Source organism: Peromyscus californicus, unplaced genomic scaffold (genome assembly GCF_007827085.1).
Source record: "Peromyscus californicus insignis strain IS unplaced genomic scaffold, ASM782708v3 Scaffold_9__1_contigs__length_137607984, whole genome shotgun sequence".
NCBI classification, from domain to species: Eukaryota; Metazoa; Chordata; class Mammalia; order Rodentia; family Cricetidae; genus Peromyscus; species Peromyscus californicus.
This window is the reverse complement of record NW_026294617.1, coordinates 80,697,366-80,724,430: the sequence shown is the minus strand read 5'-3', so window position 1 is coordinate 80,724,430 and position 27,065 is coordinate 80,697,366. Positions and strand designations below refer to the sequence as shown.

General features: G+C 47.1%; 1 pseudogene; it reads right to left on the bottom strand.

The window, feature by feature from the left end:
- Positions 1-26,652: 26,652 nt before the first annotated feature.
- Positions 26,653-26,801, bottom strand: LOC128106844 (uncharacterized; annotated as a pseudogene).
- Positions 26,802-27,065: the final 264 nt, after the last annotated feature.

Below are 27,065 nucleotides of genomic sequence, written 5' to 3'. Positions count from 1 at the left end.
GAACGGGTCCTGGACTGTACAAATTGGAGAAAATGAACTGAGTTCATCATCACTCTGTTTCCTGACTGTGGGTGTGACGAGATAAGCTGCCTCAAGCTCTTGCTGCCATTACTTCTAAGTCATGATGACTGCACCCCCAAACTGAGAGCCCAAATAAACCCTTCAGTTGTGTTCGTCAGGGCATTTTATCCTGGTGACGGGGAAAGAAACCAAGATGGTGACATCCATACCATCTATAATAAACACTTACAGAGCCTGGGAAGAAATGACCAAAGACGTAAGAGAAAACTCAGAAGGAAGCAGTACCCCTGAGATCGAGTCAGGAGACTTTCTGGAAGGAGGGGACTCACACTGTATAATGCCTCAGGAATAGCCAGTAAGTAACAGTTCACTGGGTTTGGTGACCTGGTGCCTCTACAGCCTGGGTTAGGGCCTTTTTAGAAGGGTTGGGGAGGGCACAATGGACTGCAGGAAGTCCCAATGATTGTGCTTGCAAGAACTTCAGCTGGGAGAGTGGTGGAGCAAGATGGCAGGAGTTTGTTTGTTTGTTTGTTTCCTTCTTAATGTGCAAGGGAAAGAGGTGCTTATAGAGCTTGGGAAAAAGAAGAAAATCAGAAATCTGGCCAATGAAGAACAAGACAGGAGCTGAGAATGGGCACTGCTGGTTCATACATAGAAACCGGAGGAAACAGGCAAAGGTGGACTGGTGGTATTGCCTCAGTTTCCCAAATGTAACCCCGGAGTCCTTGGTGATCTGCTTTTGTGACCTGTGGAGTTTTCTGCCTATTGTTCTATGGCCTTGTAGCCTATACTGTGTGGCTGATCATTATTTTTAATTTTTGTTACCTCTGTCTGTCTGTCTGTCTGTGTAGTGTGTTTGTACCTGTGTGGGCACACCACTACGCACCTGTGGGGCAGAGCCCAGCTTGCAAGAGTGAGTGCTCCCCCTCCACCATGTGCGTCCTGTGGTTAGATCGTCAGGCTTGGTACCTGCACTGGCCCTATTGTGTGATTAAAAAAAAAAAAACAATTTGAAAATAAGGTAAAGTTGCTCATTTTCCTAGTAAGTTGTGGGATAGTCAGTCTTGAGTTCTCAGCTGGAATTTTGTTCCCCTCAAGAGGATTTACTGATCTTTCTGCAGATCATCTCAAGGCAGATCTGCCATGTCAACTCAGACAGCAGAGTCCCTGGAGGGCTGCCTTGTGGTTGAGTGCTCAGGGAAGATTCCTTCACACCCACAATCAAATCCAAATGCAGGTGTTTCCTTGCTCTGTTTTGCACAGTGGGGTTTATTTCTTACCTTGAGAATGTAGCTCCCAGGATGGGGCAGATTTGGGTGAGGCATCCTAACAGGCTATTTTAGTAGGGTTTTAGGCTTGATGTCACAAACCCCAAGCCATGGAACTGTCAACAGAAACTCAGGGCAGGGGGTGGCTTTGACACCGCCTGCTTCCCAGGGTTCTTGCTGCCACTTTATTTTGTCCTTTGTAGATTTTCTTCCTTTTGTGGTGGCTCAGCAGTGTGTGTGTGTGTGTGTGTGTGTGTGTGTGTGTGTGTGTGTGTGTGTGAAGTGTTGATGTATTTCACATGGCGTTGTGGATTTAATGGAGACGGTAGCTCGGATGGCCAACGTGCCCTCCTGCTAAGGAAGGAAGCCTGGTGTGCCTGCTGTCATAACTCTGGTTTTGATAATCAGGGCATGGGTAGTTTTTGACTGCCGGGTTTGCCGTGTGTGGATCTGGTTGCTATGTTGCTGGAAAACAGTCTGTGAGCTTGGGGTTTCTAGACCAACCATTTTATGGATGCCCAGAGAAGGAAGGAAGGCAAGGGCCTGGGTTTGCTGATTACACAGCGTCACCATGGTCACCGGTTGCTGGCCTCGTCTCTTGCAATCTTTTGCCAGCGGCATTCAGGCAATAACAGCTTCCTTTTACCACTTTTTTTTTTTTTTAAAGCTTCTGGTATTTGCTGCTGAGAGAAAGGATTGCTTCTAAGCTTGTGGGGACAGGTGGCCCAAGAGACGGGGCAGAGACTCAGGAGAAGAGGGCACACAGAAGCAGAACGACCTGGTGGGCTCAGCTTGGAAACAACTGGCCTGCTTTACTTTCACTTTTGCAGGGGGCAGAGAGGGGAGGAACAGAATTTACTCAGGTCTGAGTACTGACTCTAAATAGTTATCCTGCCTTATAGGTGATTCCCATTGGAACCTTGTGAATTAAAAAGACTCCTTTAAAGTTGACAGAATACATGCCAGCGAGACGGCTCTGTAAGTAGACACTTGCTGCCACACCTGACGACCCCAGTTTGATTCCCCAGGACCACATGGTGGGAAGAGAGAAATGACGCCCACGAGTTGTCCTCTGACCTCCACACGTCCTCTCTCTCATTAAATAAATCTAAAAGCAATATGGACTAAAAATGCAGAATAGTTTTAGCATGATTTTCTTCTTGTCTGTAAGTTTCAATGAGCTTCAAAGACCAAGACCAAAAGAATTAGTGTCTAAGTTCTTCTGCATTCTAAACAATGCCTGTGTGTCCTAGTCATTGTGTACTTCTGCAGGAAATCTATATAGAACTAATCCCGTGCTTATGAAAGATTCAAGGTCTTGGTTGGCCTGCTGAGCCAGGAGAGCACTCCTCTCTCTCTCTCTCTCTCTCTCTCTCTCTCTCTCTATATATATATATATATATATATATATATATATATATATATATATATAAAATATATTATATTATATATATATATATATATGTCTGTTGTGTGTGTATGTGTGTATGTGTTTGTGTGGGAGCACAGATCCCCAGTGACACTCCTCCAGTCAAACACAGCCATCCCCTAGCCCCAGAACCCAGCCGGTCTTAGGTGAGCTAAACCTGCATATGCTGACCTAAGCTCATAAGTGAGAAGAATTTTTGTTTTCAGTCACTGATTTTTGGGTGGAGTTGTTGGGCGACGACAACGAACTTACTGAACGTCATACAGGAAAATGTCTATACAACTTTAGTTTATCTTGGCCAAAAGGCTGAGAAGTGATTAGATAGGAAAATGGGTTCTGTACAAATTGTCCACATGCTCTAAGAGCTATGCCAGGGTGATAAGCCTTTATGCACGCAAGACACCTAGAAAGTGAAGCATCTACTCACAGACGGGAAGGGGGTGTCTATAGTTACCCAACTACCGGTAATGAAATCACTGCCAGGCCCCCAAACAGATAAAAATATTAAGCAGAAAGCAGTGCAGCTGACCCTCTGTGTCCATGGGGTCTGCTTCTGTGTTTGTGACCAACTGTAGATCAAATGGAGTTTTTAAAAAATGGTGTCGGTACTGAACAGATATAGATGTCTTATGCCAGCCTTGTAGAACACAGCATGACAACTGCTGTGTAGCGTCTATCTGTGTTTGGTGGTATAAATAGTCTAGAGATGATTTCAAGTATGTGGGAGGAAGTGTGTAGATTGTATGCAAATGAGCCATTTCCCATGGGGACTTGTGCATGTGTGGAGTTGGATATTTGCAGGAGGTTGTGGGATCCTGGAATCTACACTGGATACTGAGGAAAAACTATCTCCAAAATATTTTAAGAATTCCTACACAGAAATTAAAGGCAAGAAACTTCACATTAAAGAGAGTGAAAAGCCTTAAGAAGCACTTGACAAAAGGGGAAATCCAAACAGACAGCAATCGCTTGTTTTCTCAATCTCAGAAAACAGAGCTAGACATCAGAACCCTAGCTACAAGCTGGTAGCCTAGGGCTCATGACTAAAGTACTGCTTGTGAGAAAATTCCAGTCTCAAGGCTAGCCCAGAAATGTAAGAGACAGGATGCACAAGGCTAGCCCAGAAACTTTAGAAACGGGATGGCTGACATGAGTGACCAAACACGGGCTGAGATGCGCAGTGTGGCAGCAGTCTCCTGTTACAGGCTGACCCCACTCCGCGCCAGCGGTGTTTTCTCTGGGGACTCCGAGGAAGGGCTTCCTCCTTGGGTTGGTATATGGCACAGAGACTATCGCAGGAAGTAACGGGCTAAACAGAACACGGAAACTCACCTGCAGCATGAGAATACTGACTACGTCTACATGGGTCCTTTCCCTTGTTTCATGACGTGGCAGCCATGTGTTTGGGGGTAAGGTGGCTTCCACCCACCTGCAGGGATAGAATGTGGTAGGCCTGAGCCATTGACCACAGTCCCACTTCACTGGCCACAAATGGGAATATTCAGCCTTCCAATCTGTAAATTCAACCAGCTGGGGATTGAAAGTGTTGGGGGAAAACGTTGCATCTGTATTTAATAAGTAAAGTTTTTTTCTTGTCTTTCCCTAAACACTATAATAACTACTTACACAGCATTGACATGGCATTAGGCATGATACGTAATCTGAGAATGATTTAAAGCATATGGTTATATGCAAATACTATGCCATTTTATTAAACACCTGCAGATATTTTTAAGATTTATTTTTATTTTATGTTAATGAGTGTTTTTACCTACATGCACGTAAGTGCACCACATGCATACCTGGTGTCCTCAGAGACTAGAAGAGGGTGTTGGATCCTCTGGAACTTGAGTTACAGATGGTTGTGAGCTGCCATGGGGGTGGCAGGAATTGAGCCTTGGTCTTCTTAACCACTGAGTCATTTTCCCAGTCACACATCTGCTGGTTGCTATACCTAGGGGTCCCGGAACCTCACCCTGCAGACATGAATAGAGACAAGAAGATTTATCAGTATGTGGAGGTCAAGTTACAGTTTATTAGTGAGCTCTTTATGGTAATACACATGGGAAATATTTGGACAATAGTGATAATGTTGCTTTTGATGAGGCAAAGTAAAAATTAAGATAACTGAGTCAATCAATATTCAGGAAACAATCATAGAGATGGCACACAGATAAGACAGAAGCCATCATCAGGGGAGGAAGTTGCTGTTCCATGGTGGGAGGTTTCATTTTAAGGAGTTGGTACAGCCTTTCCTTCACTTATTCTTAACATACATTCAGTTCTTCTTCCTTTAAATGTGTGTGTGTGTGTGTGTGTGTGTGAGAGAGAGAGAGAGAGAGAGAGAGAGAGAGAGAGAGAGAGAGAGAGAGAGAGAGAGATATGAACACACGTGTACAGGTTCACGCACCCACATGTGGAGACCAGAGGAGGATGTTTGGAGCCCTGCTCAATCACACTCCACTTTATTCCCTTGAGACAGGCTTTCTCACTGAATTTGGAGCTAGGCTGGCAGCCAGCAAAGCCGAGTGATCTTCCTATCTCTGCCCACCCTGACCAATGACACTGGAGTTACAGACATGTGTGAGTATGCCTGGATTTTTACATGGGTTCTGGAGACTTGAACTTGACTCCTCCTGCTTACACAGCAGGCACGCTTTCTCACCAACAGAGCCATCTCCCCACCCCACATTTGCTTGGTTCTCATTGAAATTCATCAGCTTGCTTCACATGGGAATGACACGTTTGTAAATGACCGGCGTTCTGAAAAAACAGACATCTCTTGATTTTGGCAGTGATGTTTTGAATATTTGACACATTACATATCATAGTTTTATCTATATTTAGTATCAGACATTCTTACTGCACCAAAAAGTTTTCATTCAAATGCAGCAAAGGAAGTCTCCATGAAAACAAAAAGGACATTTTTCAGAAACTGGTAAGCTGGAGTCTCCGACCCGCACACAGACTCCTGAACTGTGCTTCAGGGCATGCATCGCCCAGGAGGCAAATGGAGATGCCCTGGTTCACTGAGATGCCCAGCTCTCGTGCAACCTTTATCTTAGAGCCTTTGCGATGCCTACTTTCTTTGAAGCATTGTGGATTTCTTAAGACATTGCAATCTACATTAAAATGTTCTTCTTGTGAGAATTACACGTTGAATTTGCACATTTTGGGCAAAGCTTGCCAAATCAGGAAGGAAATTGCCATGCTATCCCAACGGATAGATCTTCTGGGGAGACGTGGTTCTGGCTCATCTGGGGCACCTCCTTCCTCCGGGCCTGTTTGTAAACCCTACAGTTGGGTTTCCCTGGCATGTTGTCCTGCACACCCAGAATCTCAAGTACAGCCAGCAGACACCTTCATTCTCCCCCCAAAAGGGAACACTTTCTGGTCAGTCTTCATCCTTGGATGAATGGGCATGTCTGTAGTTTTGATGACTTGGGATTGCTAGTCGCTATGTCCTGCTTTCTCACCATGTTTGGTGGCTTGTATGGTTCATGTGATTGCTGTCTCTTCAAAAGCTACAGATGAGTCAGAGAACAAAGCTTGAGGGATAGCTTTTGTGATCTGTGACCTCATTCAAGGTGCCATCTAGAAGCTTCTTTCTCTACTTCTCCTCTCCCAAACTTCCAGGCGGCCTGTCCCCTTGACAAATTGCTGACAGAAAGAGATCACTTCCTCAGTAAGACCCCTGGAACCTCTAGCTTGAACCTGATGACCCTATAGATGTTTCTTTAGAATCTGCAGTAGACATTTGATGTCTTGTGATGCTGGGGATGGGAGTCAGAGTGACATGCATGCTAGGCAAGTAAGTCTTCCACCATAGAGCTGTACTTCAAGTTCCTGATGAATTAGTTTTTGTCTAGAATGCCTTCTAAATTCTTTGGGAATGTCACCCAGCTTTTTTATGACTTTCCTTGGGGGGGGGACCCTTCCCTCTTGGAAGCTGTTTTATTGAGAAACTGTGAGGCTAAAATTGTTGTCTGGACACAGTGACGTGGGCAGGCAAACCAATTTCTGTCCTTCAGATCTGCCCTGGGAGAACTTGACTCTTTTTTTTTTAAAAAAATTTAAATTTATTTATTTTAATTTCACGTACATTGGTGTTTTGCCATGGGTGTTGGGTCTCAGAAACTGGAGTTACAGACAGTTGTGAGCTGCCATGTGGGTGCTGGGAATTGAACCAGGGTTGCTCTGGAAGAGCAGTCAGTGCTCTTAACCACTAAGCCATCTCTCCAGCCCAAGAACTTGACTCTTGAGAGGAGTGGCAGAGAACTGGAGAGCACCGGAGCCTTTCATTCTGTAGTAGGCCCTTCCTGGCTGTCCCGGGGTCTACAGCATGGCCTTTGCCTCTGCTTTTCTCAAGGTGAGGCACACTGACGTAAACTGTCTTCTTCCAATATACTGAATTGACCCAGTGTAGCAGGAGTCTTAAAAGTTCTTATTAATAAAATCAAACCTGAGGCCAGTTACTGGGGTGAACACTGGAAGATCAGAGAGACAGAACAAGCCACAGCTAACCTCACCTGGCCAACTTCTCAGCTGGTCTTGTTTCCTCAGACTGGAAGCCTCTGTGTCCTCATATCTGAATGGCTCTCAGCTGAACTGTGCTACTCAAAACCTAAAAGCTTAACCAGCCAAATGCTTCTAGTGCCTGGTCTTCACGCCTTATATACCTTTCTGCTTTCTACCACCACCACTCCCTGGGATTAAAGGCTCACTTTCTGGGATTAAAGGCATGTGTCACCATGCCTGGCCATTTCCAATGTGGCCTTGAACTCACAGAGATCCAGATGAATTTCTGCCTCAGGAATGCTAGGATTAAATGCGTGAGTACCACCATTTTCTAGCCTTTGTATCTAGTGGCTGTTCTGTCTCTGACCCCCCATATGTTTATTAGGGTGCACAATATTTTGGGGAACACAATACCACCACAACCCAGACTCCGTTACTGTTGCTATAACAAAAGAACCCAAAATAAGCCGCCCACCTCCAACTCTCTTGTCTCAGTCCTTTTCTAGGCTTCATCTCCACTCAGGCTCTTTAACAACATTGAAGCCCAACAAAACACCGTGAACCGGAAAGCTTGTAAACAGTGACAGGCATTTCTCATATTTCTAGAGGCTTCTAGAGGAAGACCAAGATTAAACACCAGTGGGTTTGGTGTCTGGCGAGACTCCTGTCTCATAGTGGCACTTTCTAGCTGTAGCCTCACATAATGGAAGGAACGAGCCACCTCTCTGAGGTTCTTTATGAGGGCACCAATCACATTCACAAGGGATCCTCTCAACACCCTGAGGACTCATTTTCAGCATATGAATTTTGACTAAAACTCAAAAATCCAACCACAGCCTGCAAGGCCCAAACTGGTCTGGCCACTAGCAGCCTCTCCATCCCACCTTCCCACCACCCTTCTCCATGTCTCCCGACTTCTTGCCCTCTTCGCCTTCCTTGAGCGTCGCACGCTTACTGCTGGGTTTTTGCACATGCTGCCTTGTGCCTGCAGGGTTCCTTGAGTGGGCCTCAAGCATTGTTCCCAGCTTCTGGCCAGGTTTCATGGGTTAGAAGCTTTCCTGGTTCCCACCTGATACGTCTCTGTCATAACACTTAGTTTGTAATTAGAGTCAGCCTCCTGTGTGCGTTGTTTTCACACACATGGATCCAACCAACGATGGATCAAAAACATTTGAACAACAACCCGTGTCAGTACTGAGCACAGACAGACTTCCTTTCTGTGCCATTATCCCCCAGCCCTCCATCTACACAGCAGTCACAGTGTATTAGGTAACGCAGCTAATTTAAAGATGATTCGAAGTGTCTGGAGGATGTCTATAGTTACTGCGCCATATTCCAGGTGAGACAAGTATCTGCAGACTTGGTGTCTACAGGGATCCTGGAGCTGGTGCCCCATGGACAGTGAAGGGCGACTGTGTCTATCTGTGTGGATTATCTGATCCTTGCTTGTCTGCCTTGCTGGCTGATAAGCTTCTCAGAAGTGGGATCCATGTGTTTTCTCTGTGACTGTATTCTGACATAGCACTTGATGTGTACAAAACATTTTCTGGAATAAATGGATTCCAAAGAGTCATATCTCATCTGAGATATGGCCCTGTGTTCCCAGTCTTCTCTCATGAAGAGTTCTCAGCTGTGTCTGTTCTATTCTAAGAAATATTCAATCATCATTTTATGACTTTTGAAATTCATTATAATGCAGGCACGCTCCAATTACTGGAGTGCCGTAATATATTATTTAATGTGGCAAGGGGATAGGGCATGGCGCTTGTCACTATGAAGGAGCTTGCAAAAGCCACACTTGGGTATGATGTCATCTCATTTCGCCCTCCCATCCCTCATTTGACAAAGCAGAAACCAGGCCAGGAAAGGTAAGCGATGTATTCAAGGTCACACAGCTTACCAGGCTTGAATTCGAGACATGAACTTCAAAGCCAGTGCTCTCACGGGGTTCCCATGGCCTCCCTCCTGGGCGTGTCCTTCCGGAGACATGCCTCTCATGCTCCAGGTTTCTTATTGTCACCGAATGGATTTATATTCCTTTCACAAAGGAGGAAGTGGGAGCATAGAGAGATAGCCTGGGCTTCTCACTTCCAGGTAGAACACTTTCATATACTGCAATAATAGGAGAAAGCCGGATGGCTGGGATTTGAATATGAGGAGGTACATTATCAGCAAGCAGTAAGGCTGAACTGGAAGAAGCCAGCCGATCCCTTCCTTCCTGAGGTTTTTGCCTCTTCTGAGCTTGGGGTGTCCCTGACCTGAGTGAGCCCAGATACCACCGAAAGAAGGAGGAGATGCATTGTGATTGTCTGGTGGGGCTAGTGTGAGAGGGCTGACAGCTAGGGTCATCCTACGGCCGGCCTGGATTTCCCCAGGGGACATTTGCTGAACTCGGGGGTCGGTAATCTGGGCTGCAACACCCACTAAACCTGGGCTTGCGCCTGCCTGCATCACCAGCCAGTTTGTTTTCCAGTTCTCTCCAAGGTATCATTTCCTGGCTGTTTCTTTGGCAGTTTTCTCTACACTGGCAGGGTTTATCAGGTATTGGCGCCCCCTGCTGTCAGAGAAAAGCTTTGCAAGAACTTGGCAAGTCACATGTCTTTCAAGCACCCGGACCCCAGTCTGAGAGTGCATTTCTCACATCTCCTCTCCCTAACATTGACTGTCCACGTGAGTGGGTCCCTGCAAGATCCCCAGAGCCAGCAGGGCTCACTTTACTCTGCTGTTTGTACACTAAAGGAGTCAGTATATGAAGCGCTCAAACGTGGCTTAGCATACAATGCTTTCTGACTTCTGAGAACACGGGTGGTTATGGGTATTGTTAGGCCGCCTCCCATCTTCCGACCAGCATGCGTGCTTCTGATCATGGTGGGAGCTGGATCCACTTTGGGTTCCCTGACACTCTCAGGTTGTTTACACGGAGCACCAGGGACCGGAGTCCCATGCTCAGAGCTGAGGAAGAGGAAGGGCCTCATCAGCCTCCTGCCTGCTACTAACTGCGTTCAGGCCTCAGGATTGCAGAGGCTAAGCTGTCTCCTTGTTTACATCGCTGAACTGTCCTGGGGTGGTTCTGGGCCTCAGTCGCCCAGCTTCACGGGGCTCTCTCAGCTCTTAGGAGGAGCCTGCAGCTTCAGTTCAGGCTCCCTCTCACGGGCTTCCTGTCCTCCGGGCTTTCGGATTCCCACGTTCTTCAAGTCCCAGCAGCTATAGGCTCTCCCAAGTTTCTTTCCTGAGAACAAATATCACCACCCACTACCCTTTGCACGTTGCAAGCACAGACTGTCCCTCGGGCTCTTCCCCGTTTGTGTGAATCATGGTCTTTCTTACCCCCATGGGTACTGCTCGGAACTCTGTCTCCAGGGTGCATTGTCTCTGCTAGACTGGAGTACAAACATCTGGCTGTCCAATCCCTGGGCCATTTCCCCAAGACCTCAAACTCTGCTTGCCAGACAGGGATTCAGCTAGGAGCACCCACAGAGATGATAGAGATGGGTCAGACCTTGGGCTTTCCAGATGACCTGTGTCCCTAAGCGGCCACCAGGCCCTGACCATCTGTAGATTCTAAGCAAACTTCTTCTCCCCCTGCCCCCCCTTTTTTCTTTTCTAAACTGAGTTTCTCTGTGTAGCCCTGGCTGTCCTGGAGCTCACTCTGTAGACCAGGCTGGCCTCAAACTCCCAAAGATCCACCTGCCTCTGCCTCCCGAGTGCTGGGATTAAAGGAGTGAGCCACCACTGCCCAGCCTAAGCAAACTTCTTATTTTGTCCCCATCTGCATTATGATACGGTTTGGGATCCCCCGCCCTTACATGTCTGCAGTGTGGTAGGGGATGAGGCTAGGCCTGGCCCTCTTCTCCGGACTGATGGCTGTTCTCACTGGTGGCTTGTGCTTCATCCCAGAACAGGGGCAGCGTCTGGTCATGCTAAGAGGTAAAGAATTCAACCTGGACAATGAGGCCAATTAAAGCAAGAGCCGGGACCATAGGGAGGCCTGCTGGCTCTCAGTCTGTGCTCATCTGCGGGCTCCCTTTCTGGCAGAGGGTGGATACCAGAGCAGGAAGGAGGCTGATGAGAGGCACCTCTTGGGGCAGCTTCTGTTCTCGACAAGGATGACAGGAAGTTTCAAAGTCAGCTATTCCCTGGAGGGGAAGTGTGAACACTTCAAATAAGAGTCACTGAAATATTCCCTTCTGGGTGGGTGGGGCACTCAGGACTCAGAAATCACAGCAGGCTGTGTGCAGATAGCCTGGCCAATCTCAGCATGATGGACAGGGGCACCTTCTGCCATTCATGCTTTGAAATCCCTCTTTTCTTCCATAAAGGAAAAAAATGTCCTTGGGTCATGAAGCTGAGGTGGGCTCAGAAAGCCTGTGGGGTGGGGGTGGGGAGAGAGAGAGAGAGAGAGAGAGAGAGAGAGAGAGAGAGAGAGAGAGAGAGAGCGTGTGCTTTCAGCCAGCTCCTAGCCCCTCACATGCCTTTTGTCCCTTTCCCCTTTCCCTACCTCCCTCTTCTTGGGAGCCTATGGAGAGGTACAGGTGTCAGCAAATGCTCTTTTCTCAGAGGAACAAGTCACCTTAGTCCCCTGCTCTCATGGGACTCAGAGTGTGCCTTCCTTCAGAATGCCACCTTCTCTGTTTCAGCCTTGCCTCTCCCCTCCCCCCATTATCCTCGTCCCCTCTGCTAGGATTTCCACCCCCCAAATCCTCTGTTGGGACTTGCTCACATTCTCCTGACAGTGCAGGGGTCTCCCTGCCTGTTGGCATTTCTCAATAGCAGCCCCTCCCTTGGGCTTCCCCCACCCCTCGCCCACTTGACAGCTTTAGAGGTGACTGATGATTGAATCTCTCATCCAGTTGCTGGAGGGCTGGAGGGGAAAGGGACTCCATGAAAGTGAGGGGGCCCTGGGACTGGGAGTGGGTGGGCTTGTCTCTCCAGAAGAGGCCCCCAAGGTCGTTTATAATACCTTGAATTTAATATACTGATCCTTTTGTGGTCAACAAAGTAAGTTTAAAATATTTCCATTGAAAATAACTCACAGAAGGGGGACACCACCCCCACCCCCACAGCATTGATGCCCCAGCAGGAGAATACTTTTGAGACACAGCAAAAATTTATAAACATACTAATCATATTAAAGAAAAAGGCTTCTGTTTATTAGACATCTTTTTTTTTTTTTTTTTTTTTTTTTTGGTTTTTCGAGACAGGGTTTCTCTGTGTAGCTTTGCGCCTGTCCTGGAACTTTACTCTGTAGCCCAGGCTGGCCTCAAACTCGTGATCCTCCTGCCTCCGCCTCCTTCAGCAAATCCTCCAGGCGTGCGCCACCACAACCGGCTTATTAGACATCTTAAAGGCGAGTGGCATACTGAGAGAAGGCATTTGGGCTGTATATCTCCTTGTGAAAGATCAGTTCATGTTACACATATGGAGCTCCTGTAATTCACGTGAAAGAATTGACATGGGACACGTGGGATGAGAAAATACGAGGAAGTGTTGGCCTCACCATCAGGCGGTCAAGCAAAGCAGTTAGAGAGAGATGAACTGACGTGTTTGTCCACTTGGTAACAGTTACAGCCTGTTGAAGCTCTAGACAGTCACTCACTATCCCTGGAAACGGATTACGCCTGCCTTGGCACTGGATAATCTTCCAGGTGCTTGGAGCATAACAGTGACCAAGAAAGACAAAAGCACCATTCTTCCGCTGGCTTACGTTCTCCTGAGAGACAGACAGTAGGCCATCCATGTGGTTATTATCTAAATTAAAGGCATGCGAGAAAGGAAGGTAGAGAAGGGGACGAAGGGGGGCCTTAGGAAGGTGAGCAGTTCAAGCGGAGCACTCACAGCGTGTCTTGTCGGTAAGGTGACACTGGCCAAAGATGTGCAGAAATGAGGGGGCAAAGTGTGCAAATTTCCCAGGGGGAAGACCCAAGCTATAGAACCCTCAGATCCTAGGCGTGCAGTGACACAAGAGCCACTGGGCCCCGGTTATTCTGAAATTCATCCAGGCTCTTAGGTGCTCAAGGACTGGGCTCAGTTTCCTCAGACAGTTGTTTTTGTTCTCTGACTCTACTTTTTACATACGAAATATCTCGTTTTTGGTTGAGTAGCTTTCCAACCGTACTGTTTGCATGGTAAAGTTATGGTTCCAAAGTTGCCTTAGTTTTGTATTGTCTCTCACCTTTAACCCAAGATGGTGTAATTTTTTAAAAACTTTGTGGGCTTTTTATTTATTAATTTGTAATCTATTAATCAAGGGCTATCTTTTTTTTAATTTTTTATTTTTATTTTTTTTTTAGTTTTTTTCCAGACAGGGTTTCTCCGTGTAGCTTTGCGCCTTTCCTGGAACTCGCTTTGGAGACCAGGCTGGCCTTGAACTCAGAGATCCGCCTGGCTCTGCCTCCCGAGTGCTGGGATTAAAGGCATTCGCCACCACTGCCGGGCAATCAAGGACCATCTTAACAATGATCTTTGAAGTAAGGTTTTTTTTTTTTTTTTTTTTTTTTGGTTTTTCGAGACAGGGTTTCTCTGTGTAGCTTTGCGCCTCTCCTGGAACTCACTTGGTAGCCCAGACTGGCCTCGAACTCACAGAGATCCGCCTGGCTCTGCCTCCCGAGTGCTGGGATTAAAGGCGTGCGCCACCACCGCCCGGCTGAAGTAAGGTTTTAATGATCTTAATATTTTAAGAATCCCTCCCCTCCCCTCAGCCAGATCTCACTATGTAACCTTAGGTGGTCTGGGACTCACAGAGATCCATCTGTCTCCAGCTTCCTGTGCCGGGATTAAAGGCTTATGCCACAAAACCAGCTAAGAAACTTTACTTTAAATTACTTGAGTCTGCAAGACACAGAGGATACCCCTTCACACCCCTACAGGGGACACCCCTTCACACCCTTACAGAGGACACCCCTTCACACCCTTTTACAGGGAGGATACACTAAGGAATGTCAGGGGAAGAAGACCTCTGAAAACTCATTTCTTTTTTTTTTTTTTTTTTTTTTGAGACAGGGTTTCTCTGTGTAGTTTTGGTGTCTGTCCTAGATTTCGCTCTGTAGACCAGGTTGACCTCAGACTCACAGAGATCCACCTGCCTCTGCCTCCTGAGTGCTGGGATTAAAGGTGTGCGCCACCACCACGCAGCTGAAAACTCATTTCTTTCTCAAAGAAATCAGAATCTTGGCAAACATGGACATAATTGATGTTTTCAGAATTCTGTAAGGTAACCAAGGACTTGAACAGCCTGAGAAATGTTTACTAAAGAAAAATGACTGAATCTTGGCAAAAAAACGAGTTCTGTGTTGTGCTCATTTGCCCACTCCCATGTCCCTGTCCTCATTCACTCCAGGGTGGCTTGTGTTTTAGTTCCTTTTCTGTTGCTGTGATAAATTACCCCAGTAAAAACCAGGATAGTGGAAAGGGCTTTATAATTTATAATCCTTTAGCTTATAATTCTAGGCTATAACCTGTAATAGTGGGGAAGCCGAGGACCTTGAAACAGCTAGTCACGTCACATGCAGTCAAGAGCAGTGAGACATGACTCTGTACATACTTACTCACTTGTTTGCTTATGTGCCGCATGGTTTCTCCAGTCTTGCACAGCTCAGGACTCCTTGCCTAGGGAATGGTGCTGCTCACAGCAGGCTTGGGTCTTTCCACATCAACTCACTTAATTAAGGCAGTCCACCAGACATGTCCACAGGCCAACCCAATGGAGACAGCCCCTCACTGAGACCCTCTTCCTGAGCGATTCTAGTTTGGGTCAAATTGATAATTAAAACTAACCATCACACCTTGAAGCTAATATCCTGGGAAGCCTGATGCTTGTGGAAGCCATCTGTCCAGTCCAGCAACCACTGGAGGGGCTGGCAGTACCTCTAAAACCCTAACCCCAGTGCACTGCCATTGTTTGACTCCACGAGAAAGCTCTCTATTCCCTGATTTATCTTTATTTCACCCAGGAAGGTCCCATTCCTAGGCCATTTTCCAAAAACAGGTCACTGTAATCATTTAACATTGAGCTGCATGAGAAAGTGATTCTCCTGGGGTAGGAAGCTGGGCAAAGATCTGAGAACGAGATGAAGCATAGGGGACTCTGCCAGGCTAATACCTATTCTCGTGGATCCAGAAGGTCAGCCACAGGCGCGTGATAAGCACATGCTCCTGAAAGCCCCAAGAAGGCCGTGGCCTCTCACCTCCAGCTGGTCCTGAGGTGGTGCCTCAGGGAATAAAGGCAAAGACAGAATTGTAAACTACCGACTACTGAAGACGTGTCCCAGAGCTCACGGAGTGCATGCATGGCAAAGGATTGGAGGTCTATGACTCCAAGGCATTTAAAGAAGTTTCTGTCTAAGTTGATGGCTTCTGGGGGAGAGACAGTTTTCTTTAAGGATGTTGCACCTTATAGATCCACCTAGTACCAGTGGATGGTCCCACACCCATGAGTATATGAGCAGTACAAACTAGGTTATCTTAAAAAACAAAACAGGAAAGTGGATAGAGAGATAGCTGAGTGGTTAAGAACACTGGTTGTTCTCCCAGAGGGCCTGGGGTTCAAGTCCCAGGACCAACATGGCAGCTCACAACTAACTGTCCATAAATTCAGTACCAGGGGATCCAGTGACCTCTCCAGCCTCCTCAGGCACCAGGCACATACACGGTACACAGACATACGTGCATTCAGGCAAACACCCATGTACATAAAAATAAACAGATAAAGACAAAACAGGGAGATTTGAAGCTGGGAGGAGGTGGGAAGCGAGGGATAGATCTGGGAGGAATTAGGGAGAAGAGGGAGGGATATGATCAAAACACATTGTATGCATGCATGAAATTCTCAAAATATTAATACAAATAGGATATTTAAATAAAAATGAATTCTGTCTAATTATTAGCTAACTTCTAAGCCAGCTAAGTAGAAACTGACAGGTCCAAAGGAAATTCCATTTCTCCAAATTCCAAAAGGCAGAGAGGACAAATGACTATCTGTGGTGCCTATCAGCATACCAAAGTGCATGCAGGCTCCAGGCTCCCTCAGTATCACAACAAGTATCTGGTACACATTTCAAAGTCTTCTTCCGTCTTCCCTACCCTAAACTCCCTCCAGCTCATGGGCCTCCCAGCTGCTCCTTCTTCTTGTAACCCTGCAGTTTTGGCTGTTTCCCCTCTTGTCATCTCTCTTCGCCTTCCTCTCTGCCCCACCCCCTCTGGTGCTCTCCTTCTCTCTATGCCACCCCCCCACCCCACACTCAACTCCTCTCATGGCCGGGTCCAGTCTGCCGGCCATGTTCAGTCTACTACTTTCTCTCTCTGCTCTGGATTCTCCCAGATGCCTCTGGCTGTTCTCTCTCTCATATTTACAATAAAAATTTTCCCCTCACCCATACCATCGTCGGTTTATACAGAAAATTCAGTGACTGCATGTGACAAAGACTACAGAGTTCGTAGGATTATCCCGGGAAGCAAACAGAGCCACTTAAGGCACTAAACAAACCTCCCTGGCATCGGGCAGTGGTGGCAGCAGCAGCCATGGTAGTGCAGTAAGCATGGGCAGCATGGCTGAGAGAAAGGCCACTTAAAGACACACTCAGTTTTCAACCAAAAGTTAGAAGACAAACAAGTGTGTCATTTTGTTATATTCACAGAAAAAAATTCAGATAAACTCTCCTGGGAGGGGAAGCATGTATGTTCGGTTTGTTAGACAAAGACTTTAAATTGGCTTTTATAAATGCATTCAAAGAAGAAAAGAAAACTCTGGCCCAAGATTAAGGGTAAATACGGAACAATGTCTCACCAACGAGAGTATCTTAAGAGAAGGCAGAAGTTATAAGGAGATACAAACAGAAAGTCTGGAAGTTCAGTAACTGCTGTGGACTAGTCATTAGGTTTGAGCAGATAGAAGAGGCAGCTGACTCAAAGGCAGGAGAGTTGGACCAGGCTTACAGGAACATTCCTTTAATCCCAACACTTGGGAGGCAGAGGCAGGCTGATCTCTAGGCCAGCCTGGTCTACATGGTGACTTCCAGGACAGCCGAGGCTACATCTTGTGTCAAAACAAACAGACAGTCAGACAGACAGGTGAGTTAAAATTACCCAGCCTCCGAAATACAGCTAGTAAATAATAAGCGGAACCTCAGGGATTTGTCTGTCTTCATTAGGCATACCAACGTACTCTTAAAGACACTCCTGTAACAGGAGAATTAAGAAAGAATTAGGAAAATGTTTAAAAAAAAAAAAAGGAATGTAAAAGAAATTACAAACTCCAAGTAGGGTCAATTCAAAGGGATTTACATGCATCATAATCACAATGCTTCAAAGTCAAAGAGAATATTGAAAGTGGCAACAAAAGCCAGGTCTTCGCATGCGAGAGTTCCTCTCTGAGATTAATGGCTAAAAACATCAGGAATCATTGACATCAGAAGATGACAAAGTGCTGAGAGAATTAGGCTGTCAAGTGAGAACTTTATATTAGAAGTTTGTTTTGTTTAAAAAACTAACAAGAACTTAAAGCACCAAGATAAACAAAAATTAATGAAAAGCGACTTAGTGTACGAATTCTCCCATAAGAAATACTAACAAGCATTCATTCGGGCTGAAAAGAAGAGAGGCTGGCAATGTCTTGACTCCTCATGGAGAGGAAAGCCTTCCCTGTGACAGGCAAAAAGAGAAAGACAAGCACACACAGGTTTCTGTTTGTAACTTCTTTCTTTTCCTATCTGTTTTTAAACAAAAATTTATTTATTTATTGGTTTTTCTGAGACAGGGTTTCGCTGTGAAACAGTCTTGGCTGTCCTGGAACTCACTCTGTAGATCAGGCTGGCCTTGGACTCACTGAGATCCACCCGCCTCTGCCTCTCAAGTGCTGGGATTAAAGGCGTGCACCACCACCGCCCGGCTTAAAAGAAATTTTATAAAACAATAGTCATTTTATTTTTATTTTTTGAGAAAGGGTCTCCTGTAGCCCAGGCTGGCCTTGAACTCACTATGGAGCTGAGTGTGAACCCCTGATTCTCCTGCTTCAGCCTCCTCAGAGCTAGGATTCCAGGCCTGCAAGTCATGCTTGGCTTGAGGCAATGGCTACCAAGCTGCTGAAGTATATGAAGATGTTTGAAAGAAATTCTTGGGGTTGGGGATTTAGCTCAGTGGTAGAGTGCTTGCCTAGCAAGTGCAAGGCCCTGGGTTCAGTCCTCAGCTCTGAAAAAAAAGAAAAAAAAAAGACATTCTCTTTACCAAACACAGCGTGAGGTATAGGGAACCCACTCTCATAATTAAAAAAGAAAATGTCTACTTGACAATGAGGATGGCAGTGATGGAGGAACAGAGGAACGATACACAGAAGACAGTGGATATTGACGGGGATCATGTAAAGTTTACCATACCAGTAACTGAACGAGACAGGAATGGATTAAAACACTAATCAAGGCAGAGACCAGAGAATAGCACATCCAAATAGTTACTGCCTAAAAAAACAATCAGACAAATATTCAATGACATAGGTAACGTCTAAGAAAAAGGACAGCGGAGAATTTACCATGTAGTAAACAAAAGAAAGCTGGAATAGCTATGTCAACATCAGAAGAAACAGGCGTTAAGGAAAAAAAAAGTATTACTAGAGAAGAAGATATTTTATAGTGATGGGAAGATCAGTACACTGGGAAGAAATAATTATAAGCATGTATGTATCTATAAGAAGAAAAATCAACAAAATTAAATGAAGAATTCAATAATTGAACAATAATAATTGGAAACGTCAATATCACAGTTTCTTGTGTGAATGTTGTTGTTGTATGTGCACATCTGTGCAGGTGTGCCTGTGCCTATGCATGCAGAGGCCAGAGGACAGACAACACCAGGTGTCCTGCCCCAGCATCCTCTCCCTTACTCCTGAGGCAGGATCTCTCAGTGAATCTGGAACTGGGCTGGCTTGGCTGGCAGCCAGTGAGCCCCAGTGATCCTACTGTTTCTGCCTTATACAGTGGTAGGATGGTAGGCATGGGTGCAGCCTCTCCCTGCTCTTTACTTGGCTGCTGGGATCAGAACTCAGGTTCTCATGCATGAGCAGCAAGCCTTCTTACCCACTGGGCCATTTGCCCAACCCCCAGTACCACTCTTTTAATAACAGGCAGAACAGCTAGATAAAAGAGCCAGGGGAGGAAGATCTGCAGGTGATTATAAACCAACTCCCTAACAGGCATCACAGGACATGCCCACAACAGCTGAGCTACACTCTTCCCAAGTGCACATGGACATTCCCCAGAATGAGCCCTTAGGCTAGAAATAAGCTCTAATAGGCTTAAGGAGATTAAAATCATCCAAAAATCTGTTTTCTGACCACAATGGAATTAAATTACAAGTCAATATTAGGATCAAATATGAGAAACTTAGAAATAATGAGAAATTAAACCACACATTCATAAATGACTACTAAGTCCGAGAAAAGACCACAGAGACATCAGAAATACTACGAAAAGAGTGAAGAAAAAAAATCACAACACAGCCAGCCTCACAGGATATGTCAAAAGCAACAGCTGAGTGACAGTTATACCTGTAAATACAGAGTTTTAAGAGAAATAAAGATCTCAAATCCATAACTTGAGCTGCCTAGGGAAAGTAGGGAAAGAGCAGTCTAGCCAAAGGAACTAGAAGGAAGGAAAGAATAACAGTAGCCCGGGTGGGGTGGGGTCAGGTGGGGTGAGGCAGGGTAACAGCAAATAGGAAAGGAATGGGGGGAAGAAAAAGAATGGAACTAAAAGTTGGATCTTAAAAAATATTCTTTTAGCTGTGGAAAGGAAGAGTCATGTTTCTAAAGCCTGGAATGAAAGAGGAGACATCACTACAGACTTCACAGCAATGAAAGAGATCGTAAGGATTATCAGATTATACTTGTGTGCCAGCGGATTAGATAGCAGAGATGAAATGGGAGAATTCCTGAAAAGACACAGCTACTTAAACTGACTTAAAGATAGAGCTTATGAGTCAGTCTATAATAATTTCTCCAGCCTTAACATGTGTGTCCCTCATAGTCACTCGCAGAAGCCCTAGGACCCAGTGTGATAGGATGGTACTTGGTGGTGTGGCCTTTGGGAGGTAACTAGGTTTAGATGAGGCCACAAGGTGGAGCCTCTTGTATAAGAAGAGGAAGGTATCAGCATTCTCTCTGCCATGTGGAGGTACAAGAAGAAGACATCTGTTTGCCACTGAGAAGAAATCTGACCTTCACTTAGCAAATCAGTACCTTGATCTTGGATTTCCTGCCTTCAGATGTGTGAGACAGACTTGTGTGGTTGAGCAGACATGTTGCTCTGCTGCTGTCTGCTGCTTTCAGAGTGGGCTCCCCAGGACAGCACAATAAACACTGAACTCAGAGCTGGCTCGCTGCATTTCTTGGCTCCCCAGGAGAGCACGCTAGACTACAGTGCACTTCTTGACTTGGCCTTGGGAGTCATACAACATGAATTGTGTCATACTCTGCCGAGGGAGGCAGTCATAAAGGTCTGTGAAAGCCCAGGGAGAGAACACAGAACCCCTTCCCCCTCAGAACTATTGAAGATGAGCTCATCCAGATCATTTCTTGAAAATAAAATCCACCACAGCTACTTATTTATGCGAACTGTACTTAAGAGGGAATAGCTCCTATAAGGTGCAGAAGGACTGGGTGGGAAGGGGCATAGGTGTGTTTTGATTAGCAATCTGGTTCCAGGATGGGGACAAGTATAGTTACATAAGATAGCTGTGCAGGCTGGATTTTCAACAACTCCAGGAGCATTGTGACCTACAGAGACACTCGATTTCCCTGAATGGTGTGATATGGCCACCTGGACAGGTTCACAGATGTCCATCTTTTAGAATATAAGGTATGAAAACAAGCAGTAGAGAATAAAACACAAAATAAGGAGAAGAGGATAAGTAAGCTTTGGTTGATGAGATAGTAAGAGCATTTCCTGGGAATGGTTTTGAGACAGCAGACTCTCTGGAGAGGTTAATGCGTCACAGCAGATGGTGCCAGAGCACTGTTTACTTGAAAGGGACCCATCCTCCTTTCCTGGGACCTGCAGGGGTGGTCTCTGGGAACTTCATTTGTCCTTCCTGATTGGCCCTCTCAGTGGATACCCTCCTCCTACCCACAGGGAGGATTTTCTGACTAACTTGGACCTCTAGGCTAGTTCGCAAACATTTCCAAACTGGACTGAAGAAAGAGATGCATCCTCTACGTGGCTGGGAATGCTGGGAGCTGAGACACTCTGAGGCCTTGGCCACCAGGTACTGCACAAGGGAGACAGCTGGTCAGTCGGGGAGAGTGCAGCAGCCACTGGAAAGACACAGGAAGCAACTCTTGGCTCTTGCCCTTCCTTTGGGTACATGATCCCAACATGCTTCTAGCAGCTTTCTTCTTTGGCCTAGCCTGCGGGGGTTAATGCTGGGAATGCTGGCACACTCCTAGAATCCAGCACTTGAGAAGTGGAGGCAGGAGGACCGGGAGTCAAGGCCAACAACAAAAATCACACGCAGATTGTGAGGTTAAGAGACCACACAGAGGGGTGGAGAGATGGTTCAGCAGTAAGAACCCTTGTTGCTTTTCTGGAGGACTTCGATTTAATTCTGAGCACCCATTTGGTAGCTCACTATGGTCTGTGGCTCCAGTTCTAGGGGATCAGATGCCCTCTTCTGGCCTCTGAGGGCACCAGGCCCGAATGTGGTGTACAGACACACATGCAGCCAAAACACTCACACATGAGATAAAAATAAGTAAGTCTAAAAGCCGAAAAGCAAAAGGAACTCACAGGAGGGACCGAGAATGTACCACAGCCATACTAGGCAGCGCTCCCGTCCCTCAACAGGACTGTAAACATTTGAGAGTCATCGGGGGAGCCGAGGACACCTGTTCATTCTTTCAGTCAACATCTGTCGAGCACCTACTCTCTGTTGGGCTTTTCTAACTGAGCCCAGATTATTTAGAGGCGGACAAACCCGCCAGGCTACTGACCCTCACGGAGCTCAGGTCTGGCGGAGAAGCAGGCATGAAACAAAACCAGCCCCCACGCCAGTGAGCGGTTAGACATTCTAATAAGGGCGTCAGAGGAGAGGGAGGTGCAAGGGAAAAATAATGGACTGGAGAGTGTGCAGAGCCGGTGGCTGGAAGGCCCTTCTGGGGAAGGAGACACTTGAACTGACGCCCGATGGGTAAGAAATCTACCAGGTGAGAGTGAAGTGTGCTCTGCGGCAGGCAGCGGCAGCTGGGGGAGCAGTGGTGCTGAAGATAGTGTGCTAGTCACGGTGCTCACAAGTGTCTCCTGTGGTGAGGTCCTTTTTCTTTCAGCATTGGCAACCAAGGCACAGAGAGGTTAGGAAACCTGCCTAAGGTCACACAGCGGCAAGTGTTGGGGACTGTGTTCGACATCCAGAGGGTGACTTCGAGGTCGGAGCTGGAGGGTGATTGATATCCAGAAAGATGAGGTGCAGCTGGCTGGGGGAGGGGGTCTGGAACTTCTCCACACCTTGAAAGGCGTTGCAGTTTTGTTCTATGTGTCATGAGGAGCAATTGAAGATATGTAATCAGGCGAGGGTGTGATCCAATGTGTGTGCTAAAAGGCCAGTGGTGCCCTTAAAAATTATCGTGTTTTATGATTACAAAACTTGTATCTGCTCTTTTGGAAAACACAGAAAAGCACCAAGGAGAATTTATTTATTTTAATCTCCTCTACTCTGACACTCAAAAGCATCACTGATAACCTGGGAATATGGCCTTGAAGTCATTAACCAATATTTATATTTAATAGCATACTTGGAATGATTATACGGCACACACTGTCCAGCCAACCAGCACTTAAGGAAATATTGTATCATGTGATGGTTTTAGTCCAGGGCTTTGCAGGAAGAGGCAGGCACTGTTGGGAAGGAGGGTGGAAAGTGGCTGGCTGCTCTAGCTGATCAGCCCGACAGGAAGTTGAATCCTGTCCAGGGCACAGGTCTGGGCTGTCACTTGGAGACTGCTTCTGAGCCCCAAGTGGCGTCCTGAGAGTGTCCAGTTTCTGAGTTCTCCTGGAGCAGACCTGGGCTAGGACCTCTTCTCTGCACATCTGGCTGTCGGAGGGCAGCTGTCTCATGCAGCTCAAGGGTGGGGATTGGTCCTTTGGTGCTGCTCTAGGCACCTCAAGAAACTTCATCTTCTCCTTTGCCTTCACAAGTCAAGATGGAACGAGGCCTGGTGACTCTGGCTGTTCATAATCAAGTAAACCGCCATCTTTGTATGTACATGCATCATATTGATGAATCTTACCCTCCATCCTGTGGGACAAATGGAGTGGCTTGCTCAGAAACTAGAAGGTGATGGAGCCACCCGGTATGAGGATGTCAAATTCCACATGTTTAGCTCTGTCTTCATAAAGCCTGTGTCTCCCCTGTGCTAGCTAACATCCTGTTCTGTTTGGGGCAGAAGTTTACCTTCTCAATGTGATTCTGTGACTGGGCTGGACCCATCACAAAGGATGACCACAGGCTAGAGAAGAAGCTGACCGGGCCCAGTGCTCAGTATATTTACCATCTGCAAATGATGGGCAGCTACCCAGAATAAAGACCTACTGCACAGGTCCCTCAAGGAGAGGAAGCTGGTTTTAGGAGCAGGGCCCTCAGGAACACTATATAATCAGAGCTGCCCATCCTTGTACACCTATCAGGGACCTTGGCCATAGCTCAGTTAGGTTCCAGTAACTTCCCCAGATTTGGCTGGAAAAATCCCCAGAATGCCAGGCCACCAGGCAGCCTTCCTGGGAAAGCCAGTCTCGTGCTGACCCCTCCCTCCTCTTCATGGAAAAGTACAGGCAGATTGGTGCCCTTCAAGGCTGCAGGCAGATGTACTCTGTACTCTGCACATGCTGGCCCTGTGCTCCCCAACTGTGCATGCTGACTGGTTTGTCCTTGGGCCAGGCCTGGAGGAAAATAGTTTCCCCAAAAAAGCAGTTTTTTGAAAAAGATCTGGAAAATGTCCACAGTCTAAGTGGGGGTGGGATGTCTTCTAGACAGGCTTGCATTGCAGCTGAGGACTCTGTGGTCCTCCAGCAAAGAGGCAGGGCAGGAATGTGAAACCCTACCCCCCAAAGAGCAAAAAACACTTTTTTTCTTTCTGCCCCTTCCAATAGGGTCAGGCACATGGAGCCTGCTGGGAGCCTAGGCCTCCTGGAGGCTGCTTCCCAAGCTTGTGGTACAGCAGTGGGCAAGTGAGGACACCTGGCTGGATATCCCAGGTGCTCACCCAGGCCTCCCAGCTCCCTCCTCCTCCTCCTCCTCCTCCTCCTCCTCCTCCTCCTCCTCCTCCTCCTCCTCCCCCTTCTCTTCCCCCTCCTTCTCCCCTCTCTCCTTCCCTCCCTCCCTCTCTCCTTCCCTCCCTCTTCCCTCCCTCTCTCTCTCCCCCCTCCCCTCCCTTGGGTAGTGTGATACACAGTTTTTATATATGCTCTCATGTGATCCCCTCACCTTGGCGGAGCTATGCTTGGCCCATAGCAGGCTTGTTGACGGCACCACAGAGTGAACGAGTGCCCTGAAGAGTCACTTCACCTCTTCAGGAAGCAGTTTCTCACCCCACAATGCTAGTGCTGAGTTGGATGAGCTCTGATGTCTCAGTGCCTTCTGCTTCAAAAGCTTTGAAGGGCTCTACCTGCTGATCAAAGCCTGATTTCCTAGCCTGTGCTGGTAAAACTGTTCCTTTCCACACAGGCCATCTGCCTCATTCCCCAGCACACAATCTGCCATGACCTTTCCAGATACTCACCTTGACTGGATGGAGTCAGCCAAATGCCAATTCTGGAAGCCCAAGGCCTGCTCTTCCCAGCATTCCGCACACAGTCCAGGCTGAGGTGGTGCTCACGTTGAACACTTGGCAGCACTGTTGATTCCGGCAGGCCCAGCCCTGGGACTACAGACTGAAGCTGAGTTTGGAGTAAAAGATTGAAATGTGCAGATGAGAGGCACGTGCACACGTACGTGTGTGTGTGTGTGTGTGTGTGTGTGTGTGTGTGTGTGTGTGTGTGTGTGTGTTGTGTATAAAAATCAGGGTCTCAATGTCGGGGTCAAGGGTGAGGGATTTGGAGTGTGGATCATGGTAAATGGTCCAGGAAGACCAGTGCGGGGGGCAGGACAGAGAGAGCACTGTGGCGATTCTCCCTTAGGCTAAACTTCTTGATTTGGGCTGAATGGTGTGGGAGTACATTTCTTCTTTTCTGAACCAGGTGGCTAATGTTCTTTGAACTAACCACATGGGAACTGTATCTCTGAGCATTGGTGGGCTGGAAGGGTGTGAGGGCTTGGCTTCCCCTGCTGGCGATGGCAGAGCATCAGCAGGACGGTCTATGTGCCTGGCTAGACTTGGTCTGGTGGCCTGGTGGGTGGGTGGGGGAGAGTGTGTTGAGATGACGTGGGGAACAGGGAGGACTTGGCAGTGGGAGGAGGGTGGGCTGTCTTTTTGTCTTCTGTGTGTGACAAGAGAGAGGAGTTGAGGGGGTGGTATGGCTCCAGGCTCTCCCACTACCCCCCATGCTCAAAATCCGGTTTATTGAATTTACGGTAAAGGTTTTATGGGCTTTCCTGGAAGCGTCTCATTATGGAAACTCTTGTGCTAGCAGTTTGGTGGCTGGTGTCTGGTTTGCTTGGGAGAGGTTGAGTCAGGCCCTGTCTTGATGGAAACTTCCTTTGCCTGGGTCACCCAAGGGGAGGAACTGAGGGCTTCCCTTGAGGAGATGGGCCATCTCTGTAGCTTGGTCTTCCCTGGTCCTAACCTGCTTCCACTCTGACCCTTTGCTGTGGGTTCCCGACATCTGTTCCTCAGTGGAAGTGTGTTGAAAAAGTTACTCCTATAATTAGAGCCATCTTCATTATTCTTCACATTTTCGCAAAGCATCAGATGATGGTCTACTGAGGGATAAAACATCTCTACAAGAAGGGACTTGGTGACTACCAGGGACATAGAACAAAATGGGCCATATCTAGATTAGAGTCCCTTGGCTTTGGCATGAGGTGCCAATGGCTACCTGCCTCCAGGCTGCCACTTGGAAATTCCTTTCTTGGCTCTCCCCACACCGTCTGGGACTCCCTCTCTGTGGTTTCCTCCAGGCTGAATTCTGGCTGCAGGATGGCTGACTTCTTCAGGCACTGTCTCTAGGATCTTTGCAAGGGTCCAGAAACACAGATTAGGAGTGTGGGTGATTGTGACACATGGAAACCTTGAACTGGAGCTGATTCCCAGCTCCCCAGCCTCCCTGGCTGTCAATCCCTGAAATACAAGTCACTTGGTCTGTCCCATGTATTTCCTGTTTCAGCATTTGCATGGATGATGGTCATATCCTTCAAAACCCAGGGACATCCAGGAACCTGAATAGGCTGGCAACTGTGAAGTTGTTTTTTGTTTTTAATTAAAAAATTTTTTAAGCAGGGGAGAGTGTGGATGCAGTATCCACTACCACAAACAATGCAGGCAAGTTCCCCCATTTGGGGAAATCGCAGGGGTCAGCACATTTGAAGTGTAGTGGAAGAGCCTCGCCCTGGGAAAACCACCTTCGTGATCATGGTGTCCCCTGCCAGGTAAGTATGTGAAGTGAGTTGTTAAAGTTTCCCCAGACACTCATGTGCTGTGCATCCTCTCTATGAAGGTGTCAAGAACAGTGTCAGAGTCTCACTTCACTGGGGTAGATCTGGACCCTCTCAGAGCTGGGAAACCTTTTTATCAGTCCCTAGTGTCCAGGTACCATCCACTCTGCTGTAGGAGTCACCAGAGACACCCAGCTGGGATTTCTACAACCTCCCAAGTGTTGGCCTGGGCAGTCTGTGAGATGGCTGATCTGAGGCACCCGTGG